The sequence below is a fragment of the Maylandia zebra genome, unplaced genomic scaffold (assembly GCF_041146795.1).
Source record: "Maylandia zebra isolate NMK-2024a unplaced genomic scaffold, Mzebra_GT3a scaffold11, whole genome shotgun sequence".
NCBI classification, from domain to species: Eukaryota; Metazoa; Chordata; class Actinopteri; order Cichliformes; family Cichlidae; genus Maylandia; species Maylandia zebra.
Genome location: NW_027490041.1, coordinates 5,257,158 through 5,282,780, shown reverse-complemented (window position 1 = coordinate 5,282,780; position 25,623 = coordinate 5,257,158). Strand labels below are relative to the sequence as shown.

General features: G+C 43.1%; 1 long non-coding RNA gene across 1 annotated transcript; it reads right to left on the bottom strand.

The window, feature by feature from the left end:
* Positions 1-2,540: 2,540 nt before the first annotated feature.
* LOC143415931 (uncharacterized) lies at positions 2,541-3,773 on the bottom strand. Its single transcript, XR_013096360.1, has 3 exons — positions 3,661-3,773; positions 2,711-2,831; positions 2,541-2,626 (listed from the first exon to the last, which is right to left on the bottom strand). It is a non-coding gene; the product is annotated as an uncharacterized LOC143415931 (long non-coding RNA).
* Between the last annotated feature and the right edge of the window lie 21,850 nt (positions 3,774-25,623).

Here is a 25,623-nt window from a genome sequence, read left to right as displayed (position 1 = left end):
CTGATCTCGACTACAAACTGTTTCACTTTGGTTTCTGTTTAAAGCCTCGATGTTTAAAACGTTTCCCTGTGATCACATTTGCACCGTCTGATTTCAAAGTTTGTTTTCTTTTGGTCATTTAGTCCACAGAGTCCTTGGTGTTCTGAAAGGGACCTATAAATAAATGCATTATTATTAATATTAATAATAAAGTAGTTGTTGTACATGTACAGACCATAAATATGGAGTCCAGCTGTGTTTGATGCTGCTGGGCAGACTGACCACTGGGAACCTCTGAGCTCTGCTGGTCCACTCTGTGGAGGAACCATGAAGGATTAGATCAACACAGGATGAAGATCCAGGAGTTTCTGCTCAAATAACTTCATCTGAATCAAGTCTGTCAAGTTTTAGACTCTCAGATTCTGAAGATATATTTTCTGTTTTCTATGAACTTTCTTTCATCAGTGATGGAAGTGATGATGCTGCAGAAGCTCAGAGGAAACTTTGAGAAAACTGTGATGAACCATCAACTAATGCTCTCAGGAGGCCAAAGGTCCCTGAATGTAACTGTGCAGTAGATTCATCGAGTGTTTGAAACCTGACCACTTCCATATGTTTTCATTCTAACATAAGAAGTCCTTTTCTCATTGCTTTGATTTGAGTTTTCATTTGAGTTTTCCGAGTCTCGTATTTGGAGTCGAGTCTAATCAATGATCTGACAGAAGAACATTAAAAAGGATTTACCAGTGCTGTCAAAATTAACATGTAGGGTTAGGGGTTCATCTGTTATCATGATTAACATGATAAAAACCTTTAACACGACACATCTGGAGAGCAGAACGACTCAAAATCCCTGAAATGTTTCTATCAACGCACTTCGTGCAGTTTGTCCAAGCAGAGTTACCTTTGCACACGTGCAGATGTGCAGCACATCTGTTAGTGACGGCAGCTGAACCAAGCAGCTCAATATGGAAGATGACAAACACACACTGACCTCTCGATGGAAAGTTTGAGCATTAAAAAAATAACAAGACGGACCAGCCGACCAACATGAAGGATTCTGCACATCGTGACAGAAGGAATTTTCTTTTCACCGAAGCACTTCCAGCTTAAAATATCACAACAATGCAAAGCACTGATGACACAACTGCCAAGTGGACAAACTGCAGACCTGTTAGTGTTGTTAATAACATAGTTTTGGTTCCTCGTGTCAAAGACTTGAAGAAGAGTGACAGAGAGTGTTAGACTGCTGCAGGATCAGTGCCACCTCCACAGACCTGTGAAGAAAATGATTGTTTGACAGATGGGCTCAGATTCAGGATCAGCTGAGGAGTTTGTGGCTGACAGAATCCTGCAGGTACAGAGCAGAGCCCATCATTAGCATGCAGGACTGTCCCTGGGGGGGTCGGCTCATTCAGGAGGTTAATCAATGTTTACATGTTCAATAAACATGTTAAGTGTGTAAATTTGCCCTTTTCTCTCGAGTCTGTTTGCTCATGAAATGAAATTTGATTCGTTTACATTAAAAATGATGTTTAATGGTGATTCATCCAAATTAATCCACAGTAACCCTGTGATGAGTCTGATTAAACATTTTCATTAACAGCAGTAATATAGATTATATATTATTATATATTAGTGCACACTTAGCTTTTAGTATATATGTTTGTTACAAAGTTGTATTTACAGCAGAGAAGCTGAGTTAAAGACTGAAAACTATTCAAAGTCTCTTTGAATTGAAGCGTTTAACATTCTTTGTGTTTATTCTGCATTGACTTCATTATATGGTGTAAACGTCTGTTACAGGCTTAAATATAAAGTTGGAAAATGTAACTGCAGCTATTGATCAAGTAATTGTGATTAATCAGGATTAATGACAGAAGATTGTGTCATTAATTAGTCATGTTTTAATCTACTGACAGCACTAGTGTTCACTCTGGTGCCTCCAACTGTTTTACGCCCTTTCAACACCTTCGTGGTCAAAAGTGTACACGCACAAAATCTACAATAAAACCCTCACGCAGCAATAGGACAGACACACAATCCATTTATCTCTGTGTCTCAAACACACACACGTGTATTCAAAGCCTCGATTTGTTCATATTTCATCTGTTGTGTTTTTATCTTCAGCGTTTTCAGTGTTGCTGCATTTACACCAAAAATGTTTCCATTGATGAATCAGATTGATTTGAATGTGTTTCATCCATACAAATCCCTCCCTGGTGGTCACATGACTCTATAACATAACAGGAGTCATGTGACAAGAGTTTCATGCTGTAAAATGTCAAAATGGTTGAATGTGGTGGAGTAAAAATGTGAGATGTCAGCTACTTTTCTTCAATATGAAATGTTTGCAGGGCCTGACAGGAAGTGGACGGACGCTCTGATCACTTCCTGTTTGCTGAAGTGGGTTTTCAGTTGTTTAGAAACCAAAGGCTTGTTTTAAAAGACAGTTTAAATGGGACTGAGGGAACGACGTGTTTGTAGTTTACATCCAACAACATCGAGCAGTTTAATCAAAGAGTTCATGTTGCTAACAGCTCACCTCTCTGCAGCAGACACAGGCTGGACTTTAAAATGAATGAAGCGACCAGCAGACCAGTCACTCTGTAAGGACACAGAGCTGGGTGGAGGTCCAGGCTGGTTCCTGTGAATAATGATGGAGCAGTGATGTGAGTGCTGAGCTGTGACATGGAGAAGAGTCATGGACAGTTAGAGATGGTCATCTCACCTCTGAGCTTTGGTCTGGCTCTCATGTTCCCCACACAGAGTGCTTTTAGAGGGAGGGACTCCCTCCTCTCTGTCCTCACACTGATCCATGCTGCTCAATTCAGCTCACACACACTTTCTACCTGCAGAGGAAACACAAATCATTCATGTGCACATCAGCTGAAATCCTCCTTTCATCATGTGTGCTGTCCAAATATCAGCTGCTTCTTTCCTGCTTCATCTCAGTGTCAGCTGGATGCAGTCAGACAGCAGTGTGAGGCAGAGGAAGCTGCCATCAGCTGCTCTGCTATCAGTCCACTAGATGGAGCCTGAAGCACACACGATGCATTCACTGACACACACTGATTCACTGCTAATGAGAAGCTTCTTCCATCCAGTAATTCATCATCCATCAGCTCTGCTGCTGCTCTCAGTCCTGGACTCTGATCACACACTAAAAGCAGCTTTTTAACTCGTGTCTGTAAGAACTCTTAGTGTTAGCTTAGTGTTAGCTTAGCTTTAGCTTAGCGTTAGCTTAGTGTTAGCATGCTGTGTGCTAGCTTAGCGTCAGAGCTCTGCAGGTGTCTCGTGTGTAAATATTAATCACAGTGACAGTAAAGGAGGTAAAGGGCTGTGACGTCATCACGTACGCTGCGTCCTCTGTGGGCTCTGAGTGAACTCAAAGTACAAACTACAAGTACACAAACACGAACGTAGCTCAGAGTGGCGGACACACTCGGCCTCGTTGGTCCAGCTGTGAGTCCGTTACCGTGAACTATGGAGCGGCAGATTTGTGCTGAACTAAGCTGCACACAGCTGATGTTAGCCAGGAAACATTACACACTGACTTTAATGGAGAGACCGGAAATACAAACACACACAGTTTGTTGTGTGAAGAAATCAAACACGAGCTGAACAAACAGTAAAGTTCCTAAAGACAAACTGTTAAAGGAGGAAACAAAGCAAACTTACAGTTTCTTCACACACCAACAACAAGCTCCACTCCACGAAGTTCAGGAAGTGAAAGTAAACTTTGAGCAGGAAGGAAACACCCAAAGAGACGTTTGCGGACAATAAGGAGCATCGGGACACTGTGCTGCGTTCAGTTGCACCTGGGAAACTCCAAACCTCTGGCAGGCTGTGATTTATTTCTGCTGGTTTTCCTGTTTGAAGCACAAACATCCGTCATCAATTTGTTGTTGTTCTTCCTGCAGCGTTTAAATGTTTCAGCACTGACCTGATGTTTCTTCAAAGCTCATTTCAACCTGTTGAAGTCATGAATGAAAGTGCAGACTGAGAGTGGATCACATGATGTTTGAGGTGTGTCATGTGACATGTTCAGTATTGTCACACATGTCTAGATTGTCCCTGATATCATAACTGCTCAAACACTGATGATTATATTTGAAGAATTATTCCTGATGGCAGCAAAGTTTGAATGGAGCTCTCTGTCTGTGCTGATTTGTCGCCCTCTGGAGGTCAAAGCACAAACTGCATGATGTCACTGTAACCACCACAGAGACAGGAAGTGTTTTTATGACTGAAACACTGAAATGATGCTAACGGCTGTCGTTAGGCTCACTGACAGCAGTGCTGATGTGTTCATGTCAAACACTGGCTCAGGTCAGACTCCTTCATCCTTCTCCAGCGTGAGGCCGCCCTCAGACCCACAGGAGCTCTGACCTTTGACCTCCTGACCCTAACCATTTTTTCTTGTTGCATCTTTAAATGCAAATCCATCCAAACTGTAGCCGAGCAAAAGAAGCTGGAAGCTGTTCTATGAATGATGTTGTTGAAGGAGCTTGGAAAGAAAAGCGTCTGGACTTCTTTAAGTTGCTTGAAGAGGGACATGGACGTCTTAACGCCCACTCACATCCTGGGACATTTGATCACAGGGAATCACATGATAGCGTGGGGCTAGATCTCACAATGGGTTCACCCAAGACACGAGTAGTTCTTTGTTTCTCGTGCACGGGAGAGAACTGGACCAATGCCGTTCCTTCGCTTGACCACAGTTGCTCTCGTCCGTTCCCTCGTAACACTGCTCTTTTATTGAGGTTACATGAACATACATAGGTTCATTAACATACACGTGAACAAAGGTACCAGTCTGTATGTTATGTAGGTGTGTGTGTGTGTGGAGTCAGAGTGTGACCCCATAAACGACTTCCCTAAACCTGCTGGTCTGGAAGTCCAGCAGTTCATCTAAACAAAAGGCACTTAGACTAAAACAGACATCCTACCACAAAACAATAAGAAGGTAGCACCTCTCCCATGATCCCAGGACGTGGGTGTGAATGCCAGAACGCTCTGGAGTCACACAAAGTCTTTAAAGACTACTATCATTACACAATTGGTTCTACACCTCTAAGCATATATGGTTAGATATTCCCCAATAACAATGACAATGATAAAATATAAATCCAACAATGGTTTTCAGGGTTTTTATCGTTAACTTCGTTTCCCTGGGTCTTTTCCCGTGTTGTAGTCGTGTGTCTTATTTTGAAAGAAATGTTTACGCGTTACCATAGCGACCAGAGAGCATTAAGGGTGCAGACAGGTGCATCCAACAACATTTTATTTTCCCTTATTTGATTTATGGACCTAACTGTATGAACTGGACTTTGGCTTTAATGCTGCTCCTCTTCATCATTGCTGTGTTGCATTTCCATCATTCTGCTGCTGGATTCACTGCAGGCTTTAACAAACACTCCTTTGGGTCCAGGCCCAGCCACGTGTTTGTAAGCTGCTGTGCTCCTCACAAATAAAGCCTGAAGCAGCTCAGACTGTTAGAAGCAGCACTGAGCCCTGTTACAGTTATAGTGTTAGAGCAACGGCTGCAGCCTACAGCATTTAAACTAGCTGACAGTAAACACATCAGTCCAGATGTTACCACATTACTTTGTGATGCTGAGAGTTAAAGGAGACTGGCTGATTAAAATCCCATTCCTTACATCACCGTCCTCTGCTCTGACTGCTTTCATTTAATCACAATCAGAATACTTTTTTGATCCCCAGGGGAAATTATTTAGGTTACAGTGCTGCAGCACAAACAGGAACAAAGACACAACACACTAAGTAAGAAATAGCACAATATACACAATATATACATGCATACATATGAGTCACTTATAAGTAACATGTGAGTGCTGGGGTCTATGACAGCAGGCAGGTCTGTATTTATGTCCAGGCTGACATGAACAGCTAGTAGTTCAGGGTTCAACACTCAGGAAAGTGTGTGACCTTCCACACTGACAGAAGATGCTAAACATGACTTTAAACTGTTGTTTGTTAAAGCCTCACAGATCTGAGAGCAGGGCTCAGTGGGTACATGAGCCTTTATACATGAAGGCTTTCTGTTTCCAGGAGAGGAAACATGTGATCCAGCTGTGTTTGGTCACATGGATCTGCTCTGCATGGATCACCTGACTAAAACATGTTGTTATTATTGTTCTTACAGTCTTAAATCGGTACATCAGGCGGGTCACATGACACCCGGGGGTGACAGCAGCATCTTTCCTCTTTAGAAAGCTGCTCTCTGTCCCAGGAGCTGTTGTCACAGTAACAGCAGGAACAGGAAGTCACATGCTCTCTGCTCTGTGATTGGCTGCTTCTTATCTCAGCTTCCTGCAGAGGGTGGGGTCTGCTGATAACGCACACCAACAGAAGTGTGACTTTCACTTCCTGTTTATTGCTGTTGTTCTTAAAGCTCTCAGGCGATGCTGCAGCGCCCCCTGCTGACACAAACTCCTCCCTCTGTCTCAGAGGTCACAGGTCAGCCTGCTGCAGAGGGTCTGCCTGTTCATGGACTTCCTGTTACAGAGACAGGTCTCAGCGTCAACACTGGTTTCTGATTGGACGGTGTGGAAACCGAGCTTCCTCCAGCCGAGTGATGTGTGGATTCATCACTCTCTGTGGATCAGTGTAAGTCTGTGTGTGGGTCAGCTGCAGGACTTGTTTGACCTTTGACCCTGGCAGACAGAGCTGGTTACTGCTGTGTGACTCCTGCCGTCGCTCCACTTTAAATTTTACTTAAAATAAGTCCTGACATGGCCCCGCCCCCTCTGACCTGCTGCTCCTGGATGTGCTGAGGACACAGCGGAGGCTCAGAGGGGGCGGGGCTTTTCCCGTGGCGGTAACCAAACTGCATTAGGTCGCTGCACTGCCAGTGTTTAACCACACCTCTTCTGACTGACCTTTGACCTCTGACATGTTGATTTGATCCTTATTTAATGACGTCTTTTATCTAGTGATTTAATTCTGTGTATTTATATGTGATGGTGTTCCTGAGTTCAGCCTCAGCTGATATCCACAGACGCTCCTATTGGCTGGTTTTAAAAACACATTTTTCCATTAAAGAGACTCTTTTAAAAACACGTCTGCCTGAAATTCACATTTCATTTATTTTGGGGGATTTTAACAGAGAGATAGAACTTTATGAATCCCTCATGTTTATCCTCCAGGAAATCCAGTTTGTAGCAGCAGAACACCGACAAACTTTTACACAGCACAGAATTAGGATATCAAATAAAGGGGAATAAGAGAACATGAATATAAGCATAAATATGTACATATATACACAGACCTCACACAGAGACAGCAGCTACACTGTGTGTGGATGTGATCCACAGTCACAGCTGTGGGTTTCAGTCAGTGTGTCTCTGACTTCATGGTCACATTTCAAAGCTTATTGGAGCCAGAAGATGTTCAAGTAAAAGATTTATTGCTGTACTCGTCTACCAGGATAACAGGAGGTTCATAAAGCTGTGTAATACTTCAGCTTTACATCATGCAGTAGTAGTTTATTAAACCCCCCAAAATATGACTATCCAGAGTTGGGACCAGGAAGCAGAGTTGCAGTCTTACACGCCTCTCTGCAGCTTCTCTCCTCCTGCTACCCCCCCAAAAACCCATCTCCATAGAGACTGTGTCAGCTCCCAAACAGACAAAAAACAAACTAAAAACCAGCAACAAACAACTTAAACATAAACAATCACAAAGAAAGAACAATACAGTATCCACATCTGAACCAAAGAGTAAAACAGTGAAATGTGGATTATTAAACATTAGGTCTCTCTCCTCCAAGTCTCTGTTAGTACATGTTAGTAAAAACATTTCTGCATTTTACCCATATTTTATTTTTAACTCAAAATCAAAGATTCCAGATTCTCCTACATGTTGGTTTTGAATCAGATAGGACGACAGATTTCAGGTGGCCCTGTGTCTTTCTCTATTACATTTGCCACTGTGTAACTCAAAGTTATTTAAGGACTAGTTTATTTCAATGGATGAGTTTACTGACTGACGCGCAGAAGAAATAGTTCTTTATGGAGCCGAGATGGTGTGAATGATGAGACCAAAGACTGCAATATCTTGTACCAAAAATATATTGAATAAATGGAGGAAAGGGGAAATGGAACAAAATAATTAACACAACACACAACATAAATGCCCACAATTAAATAATAAATCAATGCTGTGATCTTTCTGTGCAAAAGTCCTTTTTGGTCCTCTTCTTTTTAAAGTTCACTTTTAAGGTATTCCTCCTTAGAGTCCAGCTTCATACAAATGGGGAAATATGTCCGTAATCCAAAGACGGCTAAGTGGGGGAAAGAGGGGAAACAAAGAATGGTCCTACCGGCTCGCCACTTCAATATGAAGAAGATCAATTCAAAGGGAGGGAACAAAACCTGACCTGTAGGTCAGAAAAACGTCCATTAGCACATCAAGTTCGATTCAGTTTACCGGTAAACAAATATATTTTTCTGCAAGCCTATGTAACAATGCAAATCATCATCAACCAATGTACAACAGTTAAATTATTAATTATCTTGGCTACGTAGCTTAATCTATACATTCCAGTAGCGTTCGCTACAAACAATACAAAAACAACAATAAAGGAAAACAGCTGTCTAACAGACAGCATAGCCGAATTCAAGGCAACACATAACAATAATCATTCAATCGCACTTTGTTTCAAAGTAAGCCCATTAAAGTGCTTAAGTAAATAAAAGTGTTCAAAAACAGCGGTTTTTGAGCCGGAGTTCTGCTCGCGGTGGGAACGCCGCCGCACAAAGTCATTTTTTAATCGCGCAAACGATCGGCTGGTTACTGACAACCAAAAGGTTGTTTTTGGTAGATATTAAAGATCATGGGTGGGCGGGGCAAATGGAGCAGTTTTCTACAGTCGAGTAAAATTCCAGGAAAGAGCTGGGTGTGGCTTTCCTTTAAATCACATGATCAACAGCTTTCTTAGACTGTGGCGATGGTAAGTAGCAGCTTTTCACTTGTTACCTGGCATCTTTTCAGCCACCAATGATAGTCATTGTATGTTATCAACATTTCACTAACTATGTTTTCTCTCATGTTTAAAATAGGCCGACCAAGAGCAAAATAGGTATGTCTGCAGACTCTGCTGTAGCCAAAGTTATCAGATCTCCTGTGTCTTTAAATCCCTAACTGCTCGATCATTATCATTTTAGAAGACAACAATTTCTCAAAGGAGGTTGAAAACTAATGCCTACAAGATTACCAAGAGGAGGGTTCGGGGCTCTTACATGACTCCGGGAAGTCAACACTTGGTGGATGAGGTGTGTTACCTTTGACACTTTTAAGACAGTCCTGTTTATCACTACTAACAATAAGCAAATATGTTTTCACTCAACAGATCCTTCACAGCATGTTGTTTCTGGGCAAAATCAACAACATCCCCTTTTCTCCAGAAGAAATCTTCCCTAATCCTTTTGTTTTGGGTTCTTTAATGAGAAGATATCCCAGGCTTTTTAAGTTGTATTCGACTCAGCTTCCCAGGCGAAGTCCCTTCTCCTGTGTGCTCGACATGGTAAGATAACTCTTCTCACATTTTCAGTCAATCTGACAAACTTCCAGCTTTTAGGAAAGTATAATGCAAAGTGCTTTTTTACTGAGAAATCCAAAGAAAATCCATACTGTACCTTATACTTCAACATATGCTTCTAGCTATACTTCTCCACCAAACACAGAGACTGCAGGAGAGCTGGAGACTTGCTTCAGAATTTGTTAGTTCTAAATAATGTCTAACAGACTCATTATTGGAGATGCTTACAGTCTTCAAGGCGTATATGATGCTGTCACTGTGTAGCTGCTGGATCTGTTAAGTCAGCTCAAAGACTCTAAATTCAGCGTGTTTTGACAGCCCGGCATAGCAAAATAGAAAAAAAAAGGTCAATTAGCAAATTTAATTATAAATTAGTGAGAACAAAGATGGATTTTTGCTTATTGATTTAAAATTAAATAGATTTTTGTGACATGTTTCACCCCCTATCTTAAAATGTCTAAACCAAAAGCATCCAATGGTCCTGCATAGTTAAACAAGTCAAGCAGCGAAACAAACATGTTGATCAACTTTCTATGAAAAACAACTATATAATCAGGTGCAACACTTTGACCAGATCTGTAACTGTTTTCAGATCGTCCTGCAAAATAACTCAGAGAATGAAGAGCAAATAAAGCAGAGTCTGCAAGATCTCCTCACAGACTTGGACTTAGAAGAGAATAATAAAAAAACAGCTTTCGTCTCGTCCACCATCTGCATTTCTCAAAAATCCCAAACCAACAAATCAGAAAGGTACTGCGGAGTCTCCATGTCCACCAAAGGTCCTAACGCTGGGAAAATTATGATTGCTGCCTCCTGTCTTAGCAAATGGCATAAATATGTATCTGGTGCGGTGATGACCTATTATCCAAACACAGTCCAGAAAGATTACTTTGATGGAACAATTGAAGTACCTGGAAATATCAGGTGTGAGGCTTTTTGTCTCCGTGATGGTGCCAGAATGAAGCCTTGCAGATCATGTAAGAATTTGTTTGGCTTGAACACAGAAGACCTCAGAGAGTGGCCATATGGTAACTGTGCTGAAGCTGAGAGCCTGAGCAATTTGCTTGAAAATGAGAGAGAAGTTGAAACACATGTGGATGAATACTCAGCTGAAAAGGACAACAGGCAGAGAGCTGAGGATGAGGTTGGTAGGGTTCTTAGAACCGTGTTGCAAAGGATTCGGTTTAACTGGACAGGTGAATTTTACAACCCAGAACAAAAGTGAGATTTCATGAAATCATTTGCATTCATCATTCTGATAAATCAAAGATTCTCTGCTCTGACAGCATCTGTGTGGATTTTCTGTAATCACAGAGACGTGTATAAGCACGTTTACTTTCCATCTCCATGTAATTGTCACATTTAATAATTAAAACTGGCTTCTATGGGTTTTTGTTTGTTTGCTTACATATCTAGTGTTTAATGCAATATGAAGCATTATCAGACAGCATTTATTGGGAAGAATCCCATATTTATACTGGTCTGTACCCAGGGTACACAGAAAATAAAAACACATGTTTTCTTATTATGATCCCAACTATAATTTACTTAAGCAAAAGCACTACATGTGTAGTTATAATATTTATAGCAGTTACTGTTGAGCTTTAAATTTATCATCTTAAATGTTTATATGCTGATTATATTGCTTTATATAAGAAAGGCCTAACTCTGAGTACACTCTGTGCCAAAAAGTGCTGACAGGAAACTGCATGCTTTTGCAGAAACGTGCTTTTGCAGCTAGAAAGTGAAGCTGATATATATCAGTTTTAATTAGTTTTTACCAACTGCTTGCTAGGGCAATCCCACGAGTTTGGTGTTTTTGTATTGAACATGATTCCAAGTGCTTTCTATAACACATAGCAGAGGTGCCACAACAAAGACTGAGAAGAGGACAGGAAGAGACAGTGAAAGAGATGCACTCCTTCGCCATTCATGTTAAAGCGTTGCATAGCTTTAATTTTAGAGAGTGTTGCATAACTTTAGTCATTTTTCTACCACAGGTGAAGCCAAGAATTGTGAAGCTCTCTTTTGGCCAAATACCAGAATCTGTAAGAAGAAGAAAAAACAAACAATCAAATAGGTCATTATTAAGAGAACAACAATCTCTTGATGATTATCCACAGTGTCTTTGATAACTGTGAGATACAAACTGTCAAGTATATACACATCCCAGCAAACAATAGCTGTGTTTGACTAAAGCGATTAACAACAAGGACAGAGCTACAATCACTACAGTCAAACATAAAGGGCTTAATCCTGAATCCAAGTCTGAGCTGTGATGCCGTTGGTGCTGAAAGCTGCTCAGATCCTGAAGCTGCACGTTTTGTCTCTCTCTAACCAAACCAGCAGCAAAAGAAGACACATTTCGCTTGACATAAACATTGTCATGAATTCCCTCTTACTTTTGCTGGTTTGCTTCCACCACCATTAAAACACACACAGAAAAACAACACAGCACAGCTCTCTGCCTCTCTCAGTGTACTTTAAGAACACAGTTTCCCATCTCAAATCTCTGTTTTTGGCATTATTCGCTTGCTTGTTATGAAGCAGTCTACCGTTGTTTACAGCCATTTTTTTTAATGACTTCCGACAAGACAGCCTCATTTCTGCTGTTCAATACCAAATTTTATTTATTTTTTTCAAATTAAGTGAAACTGCAAAATGCTCTGCTGTGTCTCTATTAAAACCTCTTATTAAAACCTCTGAATCACTTCAGCAGCATCAGCCAATGTACATTTGTTGAGTCGTGGTTCTCGTCTGCTTTTGTTCTACTGCAGAATAATATTTTTAAGGTTATCTACTGTAAAAAGCTAGGCCAGGAAAATCTGCTTCATGGTTTTGTGTTTTATCCTCAGTTACTTTGACACAAAAGCATCTGCTGTGATGCTCACACCTCTGATGAAGTTTCACAAGTGTCAGTACTGATAAATGATCAGAATTATAATGTTTCTGACTCTCTGAGTAAGAATTAAATGGAATCTAATTGGGACCTTGTGAATTGGAATTGAACAGGTTCTAGAAATCAGTGATGATACTCAGCTCCAATACCCACCTATGATATTAGGCTTACGAACGCTGACTGGGTTTCATTTACCAGCTTTTTATGTTCTTCCTGCAGTTTCCTCCCCACATCACTCATCTTAACTTTTTTCCAGTCCTCCTCAGTCTAAACAGAACACACAACAATACAAAGAAAAGCTCAGGTGATTGATCTCTAACACTAGGCATCCCCAGTCTTATTCTTAGCAGTCTAACTTCTCACCATATCTTTGAAGGCCTCTCCATTGTAGTAGCGCTTGGATGCTGGATACTCTATCGTTTTGTCACATAGTTCCAGGAAACTGGAAGCCACCAGATGCAGCTCCTCTCCGTCATAGCCGTACAGCTTTTTGTCCTCACGCGTCATCAGCACAAGCTCGTCACATGGACATGAGGTGCCCTTTACCACACCAATAACCTGCATTTTTACAATCTCGGGAAGGTAGAATTTTCCCCAGGCGTTAACTTCATCATCATCCCCGTTGTATTTGGTGTTCTCAAGCTCTTCTATCCACAGGTCAGCACCACTTGGCTTCTTCAGGTGAACGCACATGCTTTTGTTTTTGGAAACAAAATCTTTCACCCATTTCAGGTACTTTTCACCTGGAAAGAAGCAGACAAGGAAATATGGATGAATGTAGAAGTGTTGGAAAAGACAAATAGCAAGGTTATCCTACAGCAGTTTGTGAAAATGTTGTATCTTGAAATAAGCAGGCAAAATGAGGATCTCACTTATCTCATATGTTCTGACTACCGACTTTCTTCAGTTAAAAGGACAAAAAAAGGGCACACTGGAGGCTGACAGAGTGTGCAATGGTGGGAATCATTTTGCAGAACTCACTAAAGTTTGTTTCTCCTGGAACAAGCTTTTTACACTTCGGCAAATGAAAATACTGTGTTAAACTAAAAAAGAGCACCAGACCAAGGTCTACAGTACTAACAGAAAAGCATGCCGTTACCTGTTGCCTGTCGACACAGCTGCTGATCTTCCTCACCAAAAAAATGAGGATCCCTGAAAGGAATAGAAAGGTTATGTTAAAATGAATGACTGTCACGGTGATCATGGGAAGCTCCAAAATATCACAACAATAGCTACGAAATCACAAAATGCAGTGTGATGTCTGTAAGCACCAAACATGACATCTCTGCAAATTCATCTTGAAATATGTAGGTACCTCACACGTACAGCTGCAGCCATCTCAGCCATTTATCACTGTGGCTGCCAAGTGGCTGCCACTTCACAAGCGCATGGCACAACATAGAAGAGCCACCTCCACAGGACAAGACTCAGCAGTCCATCTGCATCTTAAGGATAAAGGACACTCTTTCGAGGATGCTAATGTTCACATTTTGGACAGAGAGGACAGATGGTTTGAAAGAGGAGTGAAAGAATCCATCTATGTCCACTGTGAGCGACCATCTTTGAACAGAGGCGGGGGTTTACGACACCAACTCTCTGCCATCTATAATCCAGTTTTGAGATCCTTCCCAGACGCCTTAACACCCACTCACATCCTGGGCCATCTGACCTCAGGAATTCGCATGATAAGGTGGGGCCAGGTTTCACAATGAACTCACCCGAAACTGGCTGATTGGGGCCCACACCCAGTTTCCCACCTTGGCTCAGGTGATTAGAGGATCATCAGGGGGTCCTTTTGTCCCTCTGTGGGGGGAAACTCCCACTAGGTTTATATCTGGGACTCTCCACCATTTGACCTTAGAACTGAAGAAGCTTCTCGGATGAGAGGTGAAACGTCTTCAAGTAACTTAAAGAAGTCCAGACGCTTTTCTTTGCAAGCTCCTTTGACTACGATGACCTGGATGACTGAGAACCTTCACAGACATAAGGTGAATGTGACAAACAAAGCGCCTTCTTGTTCTCTGTGATAATGTAAAGTTATTAATGAAAAAACAAACGAGTAAAAAACGGACTGGAAACATGTCTTCAATCAAAACTCGACAAAAACAAAGAAACAGCCTCACTTCTCTGCGACGCTCCCTAAAAATGACGTTACGTGTTACGTACCAGAGATTTCTATACAGCCCTTTATCAAGCCGAGAGAAAGTGACGCAAAACCCTCCAACTAATAACGACTAGCAGAGAGGCTCAGCTGAGTGTAGTTACCTGGTTTGCAGACGCATACAGACGTTTCCTGTCCTCTCGGACGCAGCTGTGATAGAACATGTGGTGCATTACCGCCACCAACTGGCTTGGAGTGAGGACCGGAAATCGCTCATGCCAAATCAAAAAAAAAAAAAACATAAAGAAAGATTAAGTGAAGAGATAAATGAATACATTAAATCAAGAAGAAAAAAACCCACCACCGGACATATACATCCTCATATCCTTCTGTACAAATGAGTTTGTTTTAGAAACTGAAAAAAGCCACAAAACCTTCACATCTAGAAATCCTTTGCAGTAAAACTTGTTTTTTGGCAGGTTCCACAGGTTTTGAATCAGTTTTCTTCTTTATTCCTGATAATTTTGACAATGAAAAAGAACATGTTCTATAGGGCTTTGGAGTTGACGTCACGCCGCAATGCATTGTGGGAGCGCGGCACCATTTTCGAGGTCTACGAATCAAAACAAACACACTGTGTTGGAACGACGATTACAAGATGCTTAAAAGCAGCTCAAAAGAGAACGGACTGTATAGAGACCGATTGCGTCCAGAGGCGAAGCGGCGGTACTTGCAGAAAATAGCGTGCAGTGGAAATGTGGACCCGTATGAAATACGGCCGTGGAGTAGAAACCCTGAAGACGTAGCCTGATATATTTTCGTACCTTATCTGTGGAGTCAGCGCGTACAAGTCGTCATTCAAACAAAGGTAAGTCAGCTCGAGTACTGCGTGTGAAATGCGTTTGATTTCCCTGCAAACATTCACATTAGTGCAGCATAAATTCATTCATGAGGGGAAATTACAGTGAGAACATGTGGAGGCTGTTAGAGGGAGAAGATAGTGAGTTCAGTGCAGGGCTGTGCAGAGAGGTTTAAAGGGGCGGGTGCTCAAAGTTAAAAAGGGGCACATTGAACCAGGCTGAATAACAACAACACACATTCATCAAGAATCTAATATGGGAAGGGCAGGGCTGTGTTGGTCTGAGACTGTAGACATTAAAAAGTCCACAGGAGAGATGGTAGCAGATTAAACAAGTGTCATGAGATAATAACAAAATGCAAAGATTGGTGACAGCGCTTGGAACCATAAGGCAACAAAAAACTATGTATGTAAAAAAAAAAAAAAAAAAAAATTATATATATATATATATATATATATATATATAGATACAGTGGGGCAAAAAAGTATTTAGTCAGCCGCCGATTGTGCAAGTTCCCCCACTTAAAATGATGACAGAGGTCAGTAATTTGCACCAGAGGTACACTTCAACTGTGAGAGACAGAATGTGAAAAAAAAATCCATGAATCCACATGGTAGGATTTGTAAAGAATTTATTCGTAAATTAGGGTGGAAAATAAGTATTTGGTCACCTCAAACAAGGAAAATCTCTGGCTCTCACAGACCTGTAACGTCTTCTGTAAGAAGCTTTTCTGTCCCCCACTCGTTACCTGTATGAATGGCACCTGTTTGAACTCATCATCTGTATAAAAGACACCTGTCCACAGCCTCAAACAGTCAGACTCCAAACTCCGCCATGGCCAAGACCAAAGAGCTCTCGAAGGACACCAGGAAAAGTATTGTAGACCTGCACCAGACTGGGAAGAGTGAATCTACAATAGGCAAGCAGCTTGGTGTGAAAAAATCAACTGTGGGAGCAATCATCAGAAAATGGAAGACATACAAGACCACTGATAATCTCCCTGGATCTGGGGCTCCACGCAAGATCTCATCCCGTGGGGTCAAAATGATCATGAGAACGGTGAGCAAAGATCCCAGAACCACACGGGGGGACCTGGTGAATGACCTGCAGAGAGCTGGGACCAAAGTAACAAAGGTCACCATCAGTAACACACTACAACGGCAGGGAATCAAATCTCGCAGTGCCAGACGTGTTCCGCTGCTGAAGCCAGTGCATGTCCAGGCCCGTCTGAAGTTTGCCAGAGAGCACATGGATGATACAGCAGAGGATTGGGAGAATGTCATGTGGTCAGATGAAACCAAAGTAGAACTTTTTGGTATAAACTCAACTCGTCGTGTTTGGAGGAAGAAGAATACTGAGTTGCATCCCAAGAACACCATACCTACTGTGAAGCATGGGGGTGGAAACATCATGCTATGGGGCTGTTTTTCTGCCAAGGGGACAGGACGACTGATCCGTGTTAAGGACAGAATGAATGGGGCCATGTATCGTGAGATTTTGAGCCAAAACCTCCTTCCATCAGTGAGAACTTTGAAGATGAAACGCGGCTGGGTCTTCCAACATGACAATGATCCAAAACACACCGCCCGGGCAACAAAGGAGTGGCTCCGTAAGAAGCATTTGAAAGTCCTGGAGTGGCCTAGCCAGTCTCCAGACCTCAACCCCATAGAAAATCTGTGGCGGGAGTTGAAAGTCCGTGTTGCTCGGCGACAGCCCCAAAACATCACTGTTCTCGAGAAGATCTGCATGGAGGAATGGGCCAAAATAGCAGCTACTGTGTGTGCAAACCTGGTAAAGACCTATAGTAAACGTTTGACCTCTGTTATTGCCAACAAAGGTTATGTTACAAAGTATTGAGTTGTATTTTTGTTATTGACCAAATACTTATTTTCCACCCTGATTTACGAATAAATTCTTTACAAATCCTACCATGTGGATTCATGGATTTTTTTTTCACATTCTGTCTCTCACAGTTGACGTGTACCTCTGGTGCAAATTACTGACCTCTGTGCAAGTTCCCCCACCTAAAATGATGACAATCGGTGGCTGACTAAATACTTTTTTGCCCCACTGTATATATCAGCAATCAATCAGAAAATCATTGGTTCATATTACAATTAAATATGAACAGGCTCCTTAGATGTAAGCAGTTCAGATCTGATGTCATTTACATTCTTCACACAGCACATTCGTCCAGGCTGACAGGTAAACATAGAACTAATCTCAGGTAACATGACTCATAGTAGAGATCCAGTAAGAAAGATTGCAGGCTCTAATATTATTACCACACAATCCAAGGACACACCAACAGCTCAGATTTGTAGAACTATTTAAACAAATGTCTTCTGAATATTCAATTCAGGTTCACAGTGGGGGGGGGGGTTTCGTGGAATTTTTTAAATAAAGTCTGCAACACAGAAAGAGCTGTGATCAAGCTATTTATTACTGCGCCAACACACATCAAACATCACAGTTCAGTCATGTCAGCGCTGCCACAGAGGTCGTGCTCCTCCTCCTTTACGCCTTCCAAGGAAGAGGGAGGAAGTTACAAACTGATCCTACCACACTTCACGTGTCTCGCTATGAAACCTAACGCATCAATGGTTGTGCTGTTTTGTGCCCTTGGCCTTATCAGCACCTGTAAAGGGAGTTGTTTTCTCAAACTGCTGAAGTAAGTTCATCTAGTTTTAGCAACTTTCACTGAACAGTAACAGTGTCACAACTAAGCATATGCATAAGCACTTAAACACTTTAAATGAGAATAACAGAACATTTCTATTACAGAGGCTGGAACCTGTCCCAGTAGTAGGTAGAGCACACCTGGACAGGTCACCAGTCTGTCAGAGGACTAACACAGAGACAGACATCAGAGTAACAAATCTATTTAAAATTAATGTAAGTTTGCTGCAGCTGTATGTATGAACATGTGTTTCTGTGCTCACAGTCCACCTCTCAGGAACCTGCAGTTCACTTTTAGTCTACTTTAAACAGACCTCACAAAAGGCTGATGTGGCTGGATCAGTAGTCTGATTTGAGTACGATACCTTTGGCCAGGGATTCATCTGGTGCATCGCTTCACTGCAGTCTTACGTATTTTCCCCACACCTGAATAAAAAAATACTGATATATACAAATAACAGCTTCAGCTGATGCAGCCTGACTCAATCCTAGATGTTCAGCACACAGAGACACAGAGGTGCCGTTTAAAGTTTAGTGTTAACCTGAGTCACTGATCATTTGCAGTATTACAGAGTCTGGCAGTCTTTGCATGATGTCCACGTCACTGTAAGTTTCTAGCTGACTTCACTGCAATTTCAATTTCAATTTCTGCTGTTCACAAACGCTGTCCATCTAATCTGACTGAGCTGGAGCTGTTTTGCAAAGAAGAATGGGCAAAGATTTCAGTCTGTAGATGTGCAAAGCTGGCAGAGACAGACCCTAAAAGACTGGCAGCTGGAACTGCAGCAAAAGGTGGTTCTACAAAGTGTTGACTCAGGGGGCTGAATAATTACGCACACCCCACTTTGCAGTTATTTATTTGTAAAAAATGTTTGGAATCATGTATGATTTTCGTTCCACTTCTCACGTGTGCACCACTTTGTGTTGGTCTTTCACCTGGAAGTCCAATAACATTGATTCATGTTTGTGGCTGTAATGTGACAAAATGTGGGAAAGTTCAAGGGGGCCCGAATACTTTTGAAAGCCACTGTATATGTAGACACAGGACTACAAGTAGAAGATCAAACATGAAAGTGGAGATAACACAGAAGACCTGCAGCAAAGGTCAGAGGTCAGACTGGGCCCTGGATTCAACAATGAGCCAATGATCATCAAGCAGTGACTAAAGCAGAGCCCTGACGTTCTGACATTCATCACACAGTCAGAACAAATGTCTGCTGATGACTTCATCTCATGAAACGACTGATAGATGTCAGTTCATTGATCAGCTGAGCTGCTGATCTTCATCGTCACAGAAACATTCAGCTTGTTTCAATCAGTAAATAACTCCCACTACTCCCAGTTTGAACTGTTCCCACTCAAAATGCTGTGAGAACAATGATCATTGTAGGACTTCACAAACATCACGTGTTGTTTTCCACATGTAAGATCAGCAAACACACAGAAACTTCCTGTTGCCACACACGGCCTCTAAAATCTCTTCCACGCTTTCTGTCTGAAGTCCACTCTCTGTGTCGGATCCACAGGAAACAACAAGATGAAGTGAGACGTGGATGTTTCACAGCACCAATGAAGATTGTGTTTAAGTGCAGCCGGGCGCACGCTCCCCCAGCGACGCCAGCTTCTTCTCACCGTGCAAACACTTTGATTTGAAATAGATTACAGCCGTGAGTGTTTGACTGTGATGGACTGGTGATGTGATCAGGGTCGCAGGTTTCCACCCGCCTCGTCTCTTTGCATGCAGTGAAGGAAACTATGCAAACTATGCAAGGTGTGCAGTAACAGGTCTGAACAAACCAGCAGCAAATAACTTCCAGTCTCCACAGGTTCAGTGCAGCTGGTGTAACAAAACGTTTGGTTACAACATATTAATGTTCGCACACTGCTGTAAAAACAGTTTTATTAAAATGAACGTGCACTTTTGTAGAAGCTCGTGGTGAACGCTCCACTGCCTTTGTTTTATTGTTACTATTATGTTGTGATGGGTTGAACAGGATGACTTGAGACGTGTGCGATGTGACAGAATAGACAGATGGAAGCCTTCATGTTGGATCAGAACGACGTCGGGCTTGTTGGTCTGCTGTGGTTTGATCAGAAGACTTCCTCAGATCAGCACCGTGGCCCTCCTCTTCCTCTCCCCCATCTGCTTCTTCTAGCAGCTTCCAACACACTGAGGTCTCTGACAGTGAGAGTGACTCCAGTGTTCCTGTAACTTTGAAGCAGAGGTTCAAGACAGATTTGATCTTTCCTTTCCTTCTGTTTGGGATTGAAGTGATGTAATATCAGGGGGGGCAGGGGGGGCTATGATGTCCTGTCATTCTCATGTAAATCTGTGTTGGGAACATTAATGTTTAGTAAATGTGAAGTTAGCAGAGCAGTTTTGGTCTGAATCACTGACGTCTTTCTTAAATACTGCAGGAACAGTTAGGAGTGTAACTGTAATCTGTAACTGTAGTTTGGCTGAGCTGGAGTCTTTGGGTTCATCATGTCGTTGGATGCTCACCTCCTGCAGCTGCTGGCTGCTCTCCCAGATGAGAGATGATATCTGTATGTCCTTTATAATAACCTTAATTCACCTCGCACACACACACACACACACACACACACACACACACACACAATGAGCTGTCTGATCAGCTGACCGGAGCAGGTGCTGTGTGTGAGAGCGATGTTGGGGTTGTGAGGGCCCAAAGAGCTGGATCTCAGCCCCTGTGGAGGACAGAGGGGGTATGGACGTCGCGTGCGTGGACACCACTCCTCAGCTACTAGCTGCAGATGTGCAGTGCACATGTGGAACATGCAGCACCTTAAACCAACTTTTCCTCTGGAGTTAAACACTCTCCCTATCTGTTCACATACAGGTCTGTGTCCTCTGTACAAACCGCTGGTGACCGTAGCAAACTGGCAACCAGAGTAATGGTAAATGGTAAATGCACTGGTTCTTATACAGCACTCTTCTACCCTCCCTAAGCACTAAACCAGTTCCAGAGCATCTAATAAAAGCACTGGCAGCAACAGGGGCCAGTATCCCGCCCAGGGTGACTTTGGCACGCAGACTGGAGCAGCCGGGGATCGAACTACCGACTGACGTCCTGAGCCACAGTCGCCTCTTTTCCAGTAGAACATAACTGCCTCAGCTCTACTCGACTCTGTCTCTCAGTTACAGTTGAGCACCACCTCAGTGTGGGTGGGGCTGTTACAGCAACACAACCTGGAAGTCCCGTGACGCAAACACAACAAGCGATGACATCCCGGTGATGGAACATCTGCACCCCGTCACTGGACTTCCTGTGTAGCCGTTTCCCTCGTTGCCAGGCAGGTTTGAGTCTTGAAGGGTTCGCTCTCATAACTGATCCAGTGATGTCACTTCCTGGCCATCAGCGGCATGTATCTGGGACACAAACTGGGCTTGGAACTGGGTGAGAGATGAAACTCTGAGGACCTGCACAGACTTGCTGCCTCGCTCTTTGTGAGGAACGTCCTTCAGGAGTATGAAAGGGAAACTAGCAGTTTATTGAAACCAGCTGCGCTTCAACCTCAGATGCACACAAAGTAGACTCGTTCCCCAAGAGTTTGCACTTTGGATCCCAGGTATCGAACCAGCAACCCTCTGATTAGCAGATGAGCCAGTCGGGCTACAGCTACCCTACGTGTGTGTGTGTGTTGCCTTTTCATTCACATAATCCATCTTATCTCTAATGAAAAAGCCAAATGAAATCCTCAGATTTGCCCCTCAGGTTCCCACAGTGTTCAGGTCACACCAGGCCACAGTCCCACATTTGAGCCACGACTGTGGGTCACACAGAGGACAGAGCATGTCTTTTAGCCTTCTTTGTTTTTGGATTGTGTGCCACAGAGTCTCACTGAAGATGATTTTGGCACGTTTGCTGAGATTGTTTGAAAAACAAGCTAAAGAACACGTCCACGATGTCACAGCAGCTGTGGGCCTCGATGGAGCCCACGTTTGTCCTGGAGGCGTCCTCTGTGGAGCGAGGCCGGCTCACATGGTTCAGTCTGAACAGGGTGAAGCTCCAGCTTTGACCTGATTAACTTCCAGTAGTGGAAAAGCAGCTGTAGCTGCATTTTTCATCACTATTAATGGGATGCTGCTGGGACCTGCTGTTAGTGGGAGCTCAAAGCCTGAGGCCATCATTAAGATCTGTGTGGGTCTGTGTGTGTGTGGGACACTCACTGAGTAGTAGTCGACTGACCGACCCAAACACGGTGACTTCATATCACAGGAAATATTCAGCTCAGGCTTCTGTCTGACGCTTTGCTGTCTCACATTTAAATCACAAAGGTTGTTTCTACAAACACCCACTCATCTATCGTCCTCTTACACACCGGTCACAGACCCACTGCTGAACTCACAATATCATTTATTTTGTGTGTTTGTTACACAGGAAAGCTGTTATTGATCAGTTTGAGAGTAAAACAGAAACTGTGAGTGTAAATGTGGAGATTACAGTCGTTTCATGCTGTAACCTACAAAATGCTTTGTGCAGACGAGTCAGTGAAATCAATCAATCATCGTGATTTCTTTAGCTCATGAACACCGTGTGGGGTCAGTGTTAACAACATGGTGCAGAAAGGAAACACAAGCGTGGAGTCGGTGGTGCAAACGGTGGCTCGTGCATCAATCAGCTCCAGCTGTGATGCATCTCTTTGATTAGTGGGAGCAGCAAACTCCATCCAGACAGCTTCCTTTGTTTTTTTCACTTGACTGATCGATCAGCGCACAGCTCCGTTTAGCACACACGCCATCTTTAACGACGGCGTGGAGTCTGTGCCCTGTTCCTCCCACACACGAGTGTTCGTTCATGTTCGGCCTTGTGTCTGAGCGTTTCCTCTCGGTGTGTCTGTAACGAGGAAGCCACGGGCAGGTCGCACACAAACGTATGGCTGCCGAGTGTGCGAGTGTGGCAACGTGTGGCAACTATTCTGGTTTGCCAGCGACGTTTCCAGATAAACACTGGTGGCAGCTGCTGCCATGGCAACACCATTGTGCTCCCTCCCTCCCTCGCTCGTCTCCCCTCCCTCTCCCCAACCACTCCTCTCTCTCATGCTCCGCCGGCTCAGAGAGCGAGGACCAGAGAGGAGAGAGGTCAGCTCGATTCAGAGGACAGAAAGAAGAAAGGAATAACCCGGAGTGGACGGGGACAGGATGAGCGAGGACAGCCACTCCCACTACAGGCTGGACCCCAGCGATCGCCTCAATGGGCTGGGACAGAGGAGGAAGAGACCCAAGAAGGTAAACGAATAGATGGAGAGCCACGTGGTGCAAAGTGTGTAAGGATGGAGCACCCCACCCTGCAAAAAGAGAAAGGAGGTGGGGTTAGGTGAGGTTTGTTTATGTGCAGACGAGCGTCCACATGATGTTAGGAGCACCGAACCATCTCTCACCCCGTCGTCTCCTGTGGAGTGTGTGGCTGCTCCCCCACAGCAGCTGTATCCTCTCTCATATCCTCCGTCTCCTGGTGTTGTGTTGCTCCACAGTGAGTCGTAGTAGGAGGCTCACATGCTGTCAGGGTGGGTCCCTGCTCGCTCTTTGTGCGCCTGTCGTTGGGGGTTTTGGTGTTTGCAGCTATCAGGAGGTTTGTGTTGTAGCCTGATGTGAGAAGTGTTGTTATTATCATCATTTTTAACATTTCTGCACCGCTACAATAAACAGACACACACCCATCAGCCTGTTTACAGATCTATACGCCCATAAAGACGTGAAACACACATTGCACAAATCTACTATAACGTGTTCATATGTGTTATAAAATAAAGAGGTAAAGTATTAGCTGTTCAGGTTGATTCATAAATATGACCTCAGCACGTGAAATCCTTCTGCTGACATCCCTAAAAGCTCGTCAGACCAACGAAGCCGTACAACACAAATAACCAGACCAAACCAGGGTTGTGCGTCTGTTGTTGAGAACATTGTCAGTAAACCACAGATCAGTGTTTATGTACCAGTGACGTCCTGTCAGTCTCGATGTAATGATTCCTGACAGCGCGTCTTTGTGTGCCACCTGCTCGCTCAGCAGCTACACAACCCAGGAGCTCCGTTTTGAAACAAACCTTAGCACAGTGTTTGTGTGTCCGCCGGGAGCGATGTCTCACTCCGTTTCCATCCTTTTCTCGTGAACAGCGATCTGGTGTTTCTGAGGACACAGAAGCATCCAGCGTCATTATTTTTGTGTATGCCGTGTGAGCTGAGAGTGGAGCGCTGTAACCAAAGGTAGTGAGCGCGTCAGCCTTTAATGTCGCGGCTGGTTGTGCGATCGTGTCGCCGCTGAACTCGTGTGGCCTGAAACTGAGAGTTTGTCTCAGGGATCTTTACATTTGAAGTCAAGTAAACAGGAGCAATCATCCAGTGAACTAACAGAACATTCAGGAGCAGTTTACTCTCATGAATGTCAGACAAACTGAGGTTTGTGTGTCAGTTAGATTCTTTAAGTCGTTAAAGTGTCTCTGTTAGGAAAAGCATCTGTTTCCTCCACTTCTGCAGAACTGCGTGACCTGTAGCATCATTGCAGGAAGTATCCTGTGACAATGAGTGACTGCACATCATCATTATCAACACATAAACCTGTGGTCTGGACCTGCAGTTCTTATTTTTACTGTCTGGTTTTGTGTAAAGCAGCACTTCAGTAAGCACCTGTGAAGCACACAGTCATAGTCGAGTAATGAAGCGATCCATATGTGAAACATATTCCACGTCTACAGGATAGTGGAGGTTACATGGGTCAACCTGGCAAACTGTACCAGCACATGTGATCACACTGATAGCAGAACACAGGTATGTGAGTCTCTACGACGAGGTCAGAAACCAGTAACAAATGTTTCATGTGATTCGTTTTTCTCCAGTTTGTCTGCAGTGAACCTTAAATACTCACTGAACCAGCTGTTTCCTGATGTGGTGACGTGTGTCGGTGATGAAGCCAACACTCTGTCCAGTGTTGGGCAAGTTACTTGAAAACAGTAATCAGTAACTAATTACTTCCCAAAAAAGTAATCCCGTTACTTTACTGATTACTTATTTTCAAAAGTAATTAGTTACTTAGTTACTTAGTTACTTTTTAAAAACCCGATTTACAACCTGAAGAGGTGATAAAGCGATAGATCTTTCAGCCCAATTCTACTTTTTCTGCATAATCCATCATACAAAATGTAATCAAATGGAAAAGTCTCTTTTTAACTTGTTTTATTAGTTTTAATCTTTTAACTTTATGCATCAAGCAAACATTTAATTATATGCAACATTCTCTGACTGGAAGAAATTAGTTTAACATTTAAACCTATTTTCTGCACATTCCAGCACATAAAATAAAATATTTTGTGTGTTTACACTCAGTCTTTCAAATAGATGCAAGTAAAACACAGCAGAAAATAAATAAAGTCAAAGACTCAGCGGTCCTGTTGCTCTATTTTCACCTGTAAAGCAGGAGCAGGGTAGGCGGAGGTTTACCCTGGTGCAGGTGTGCAGCGGTCAGTGGAAGAATCCGCGAGTTTCTCTGTGAGTTTCCCATTACGTCGTAGCTACTCGGAG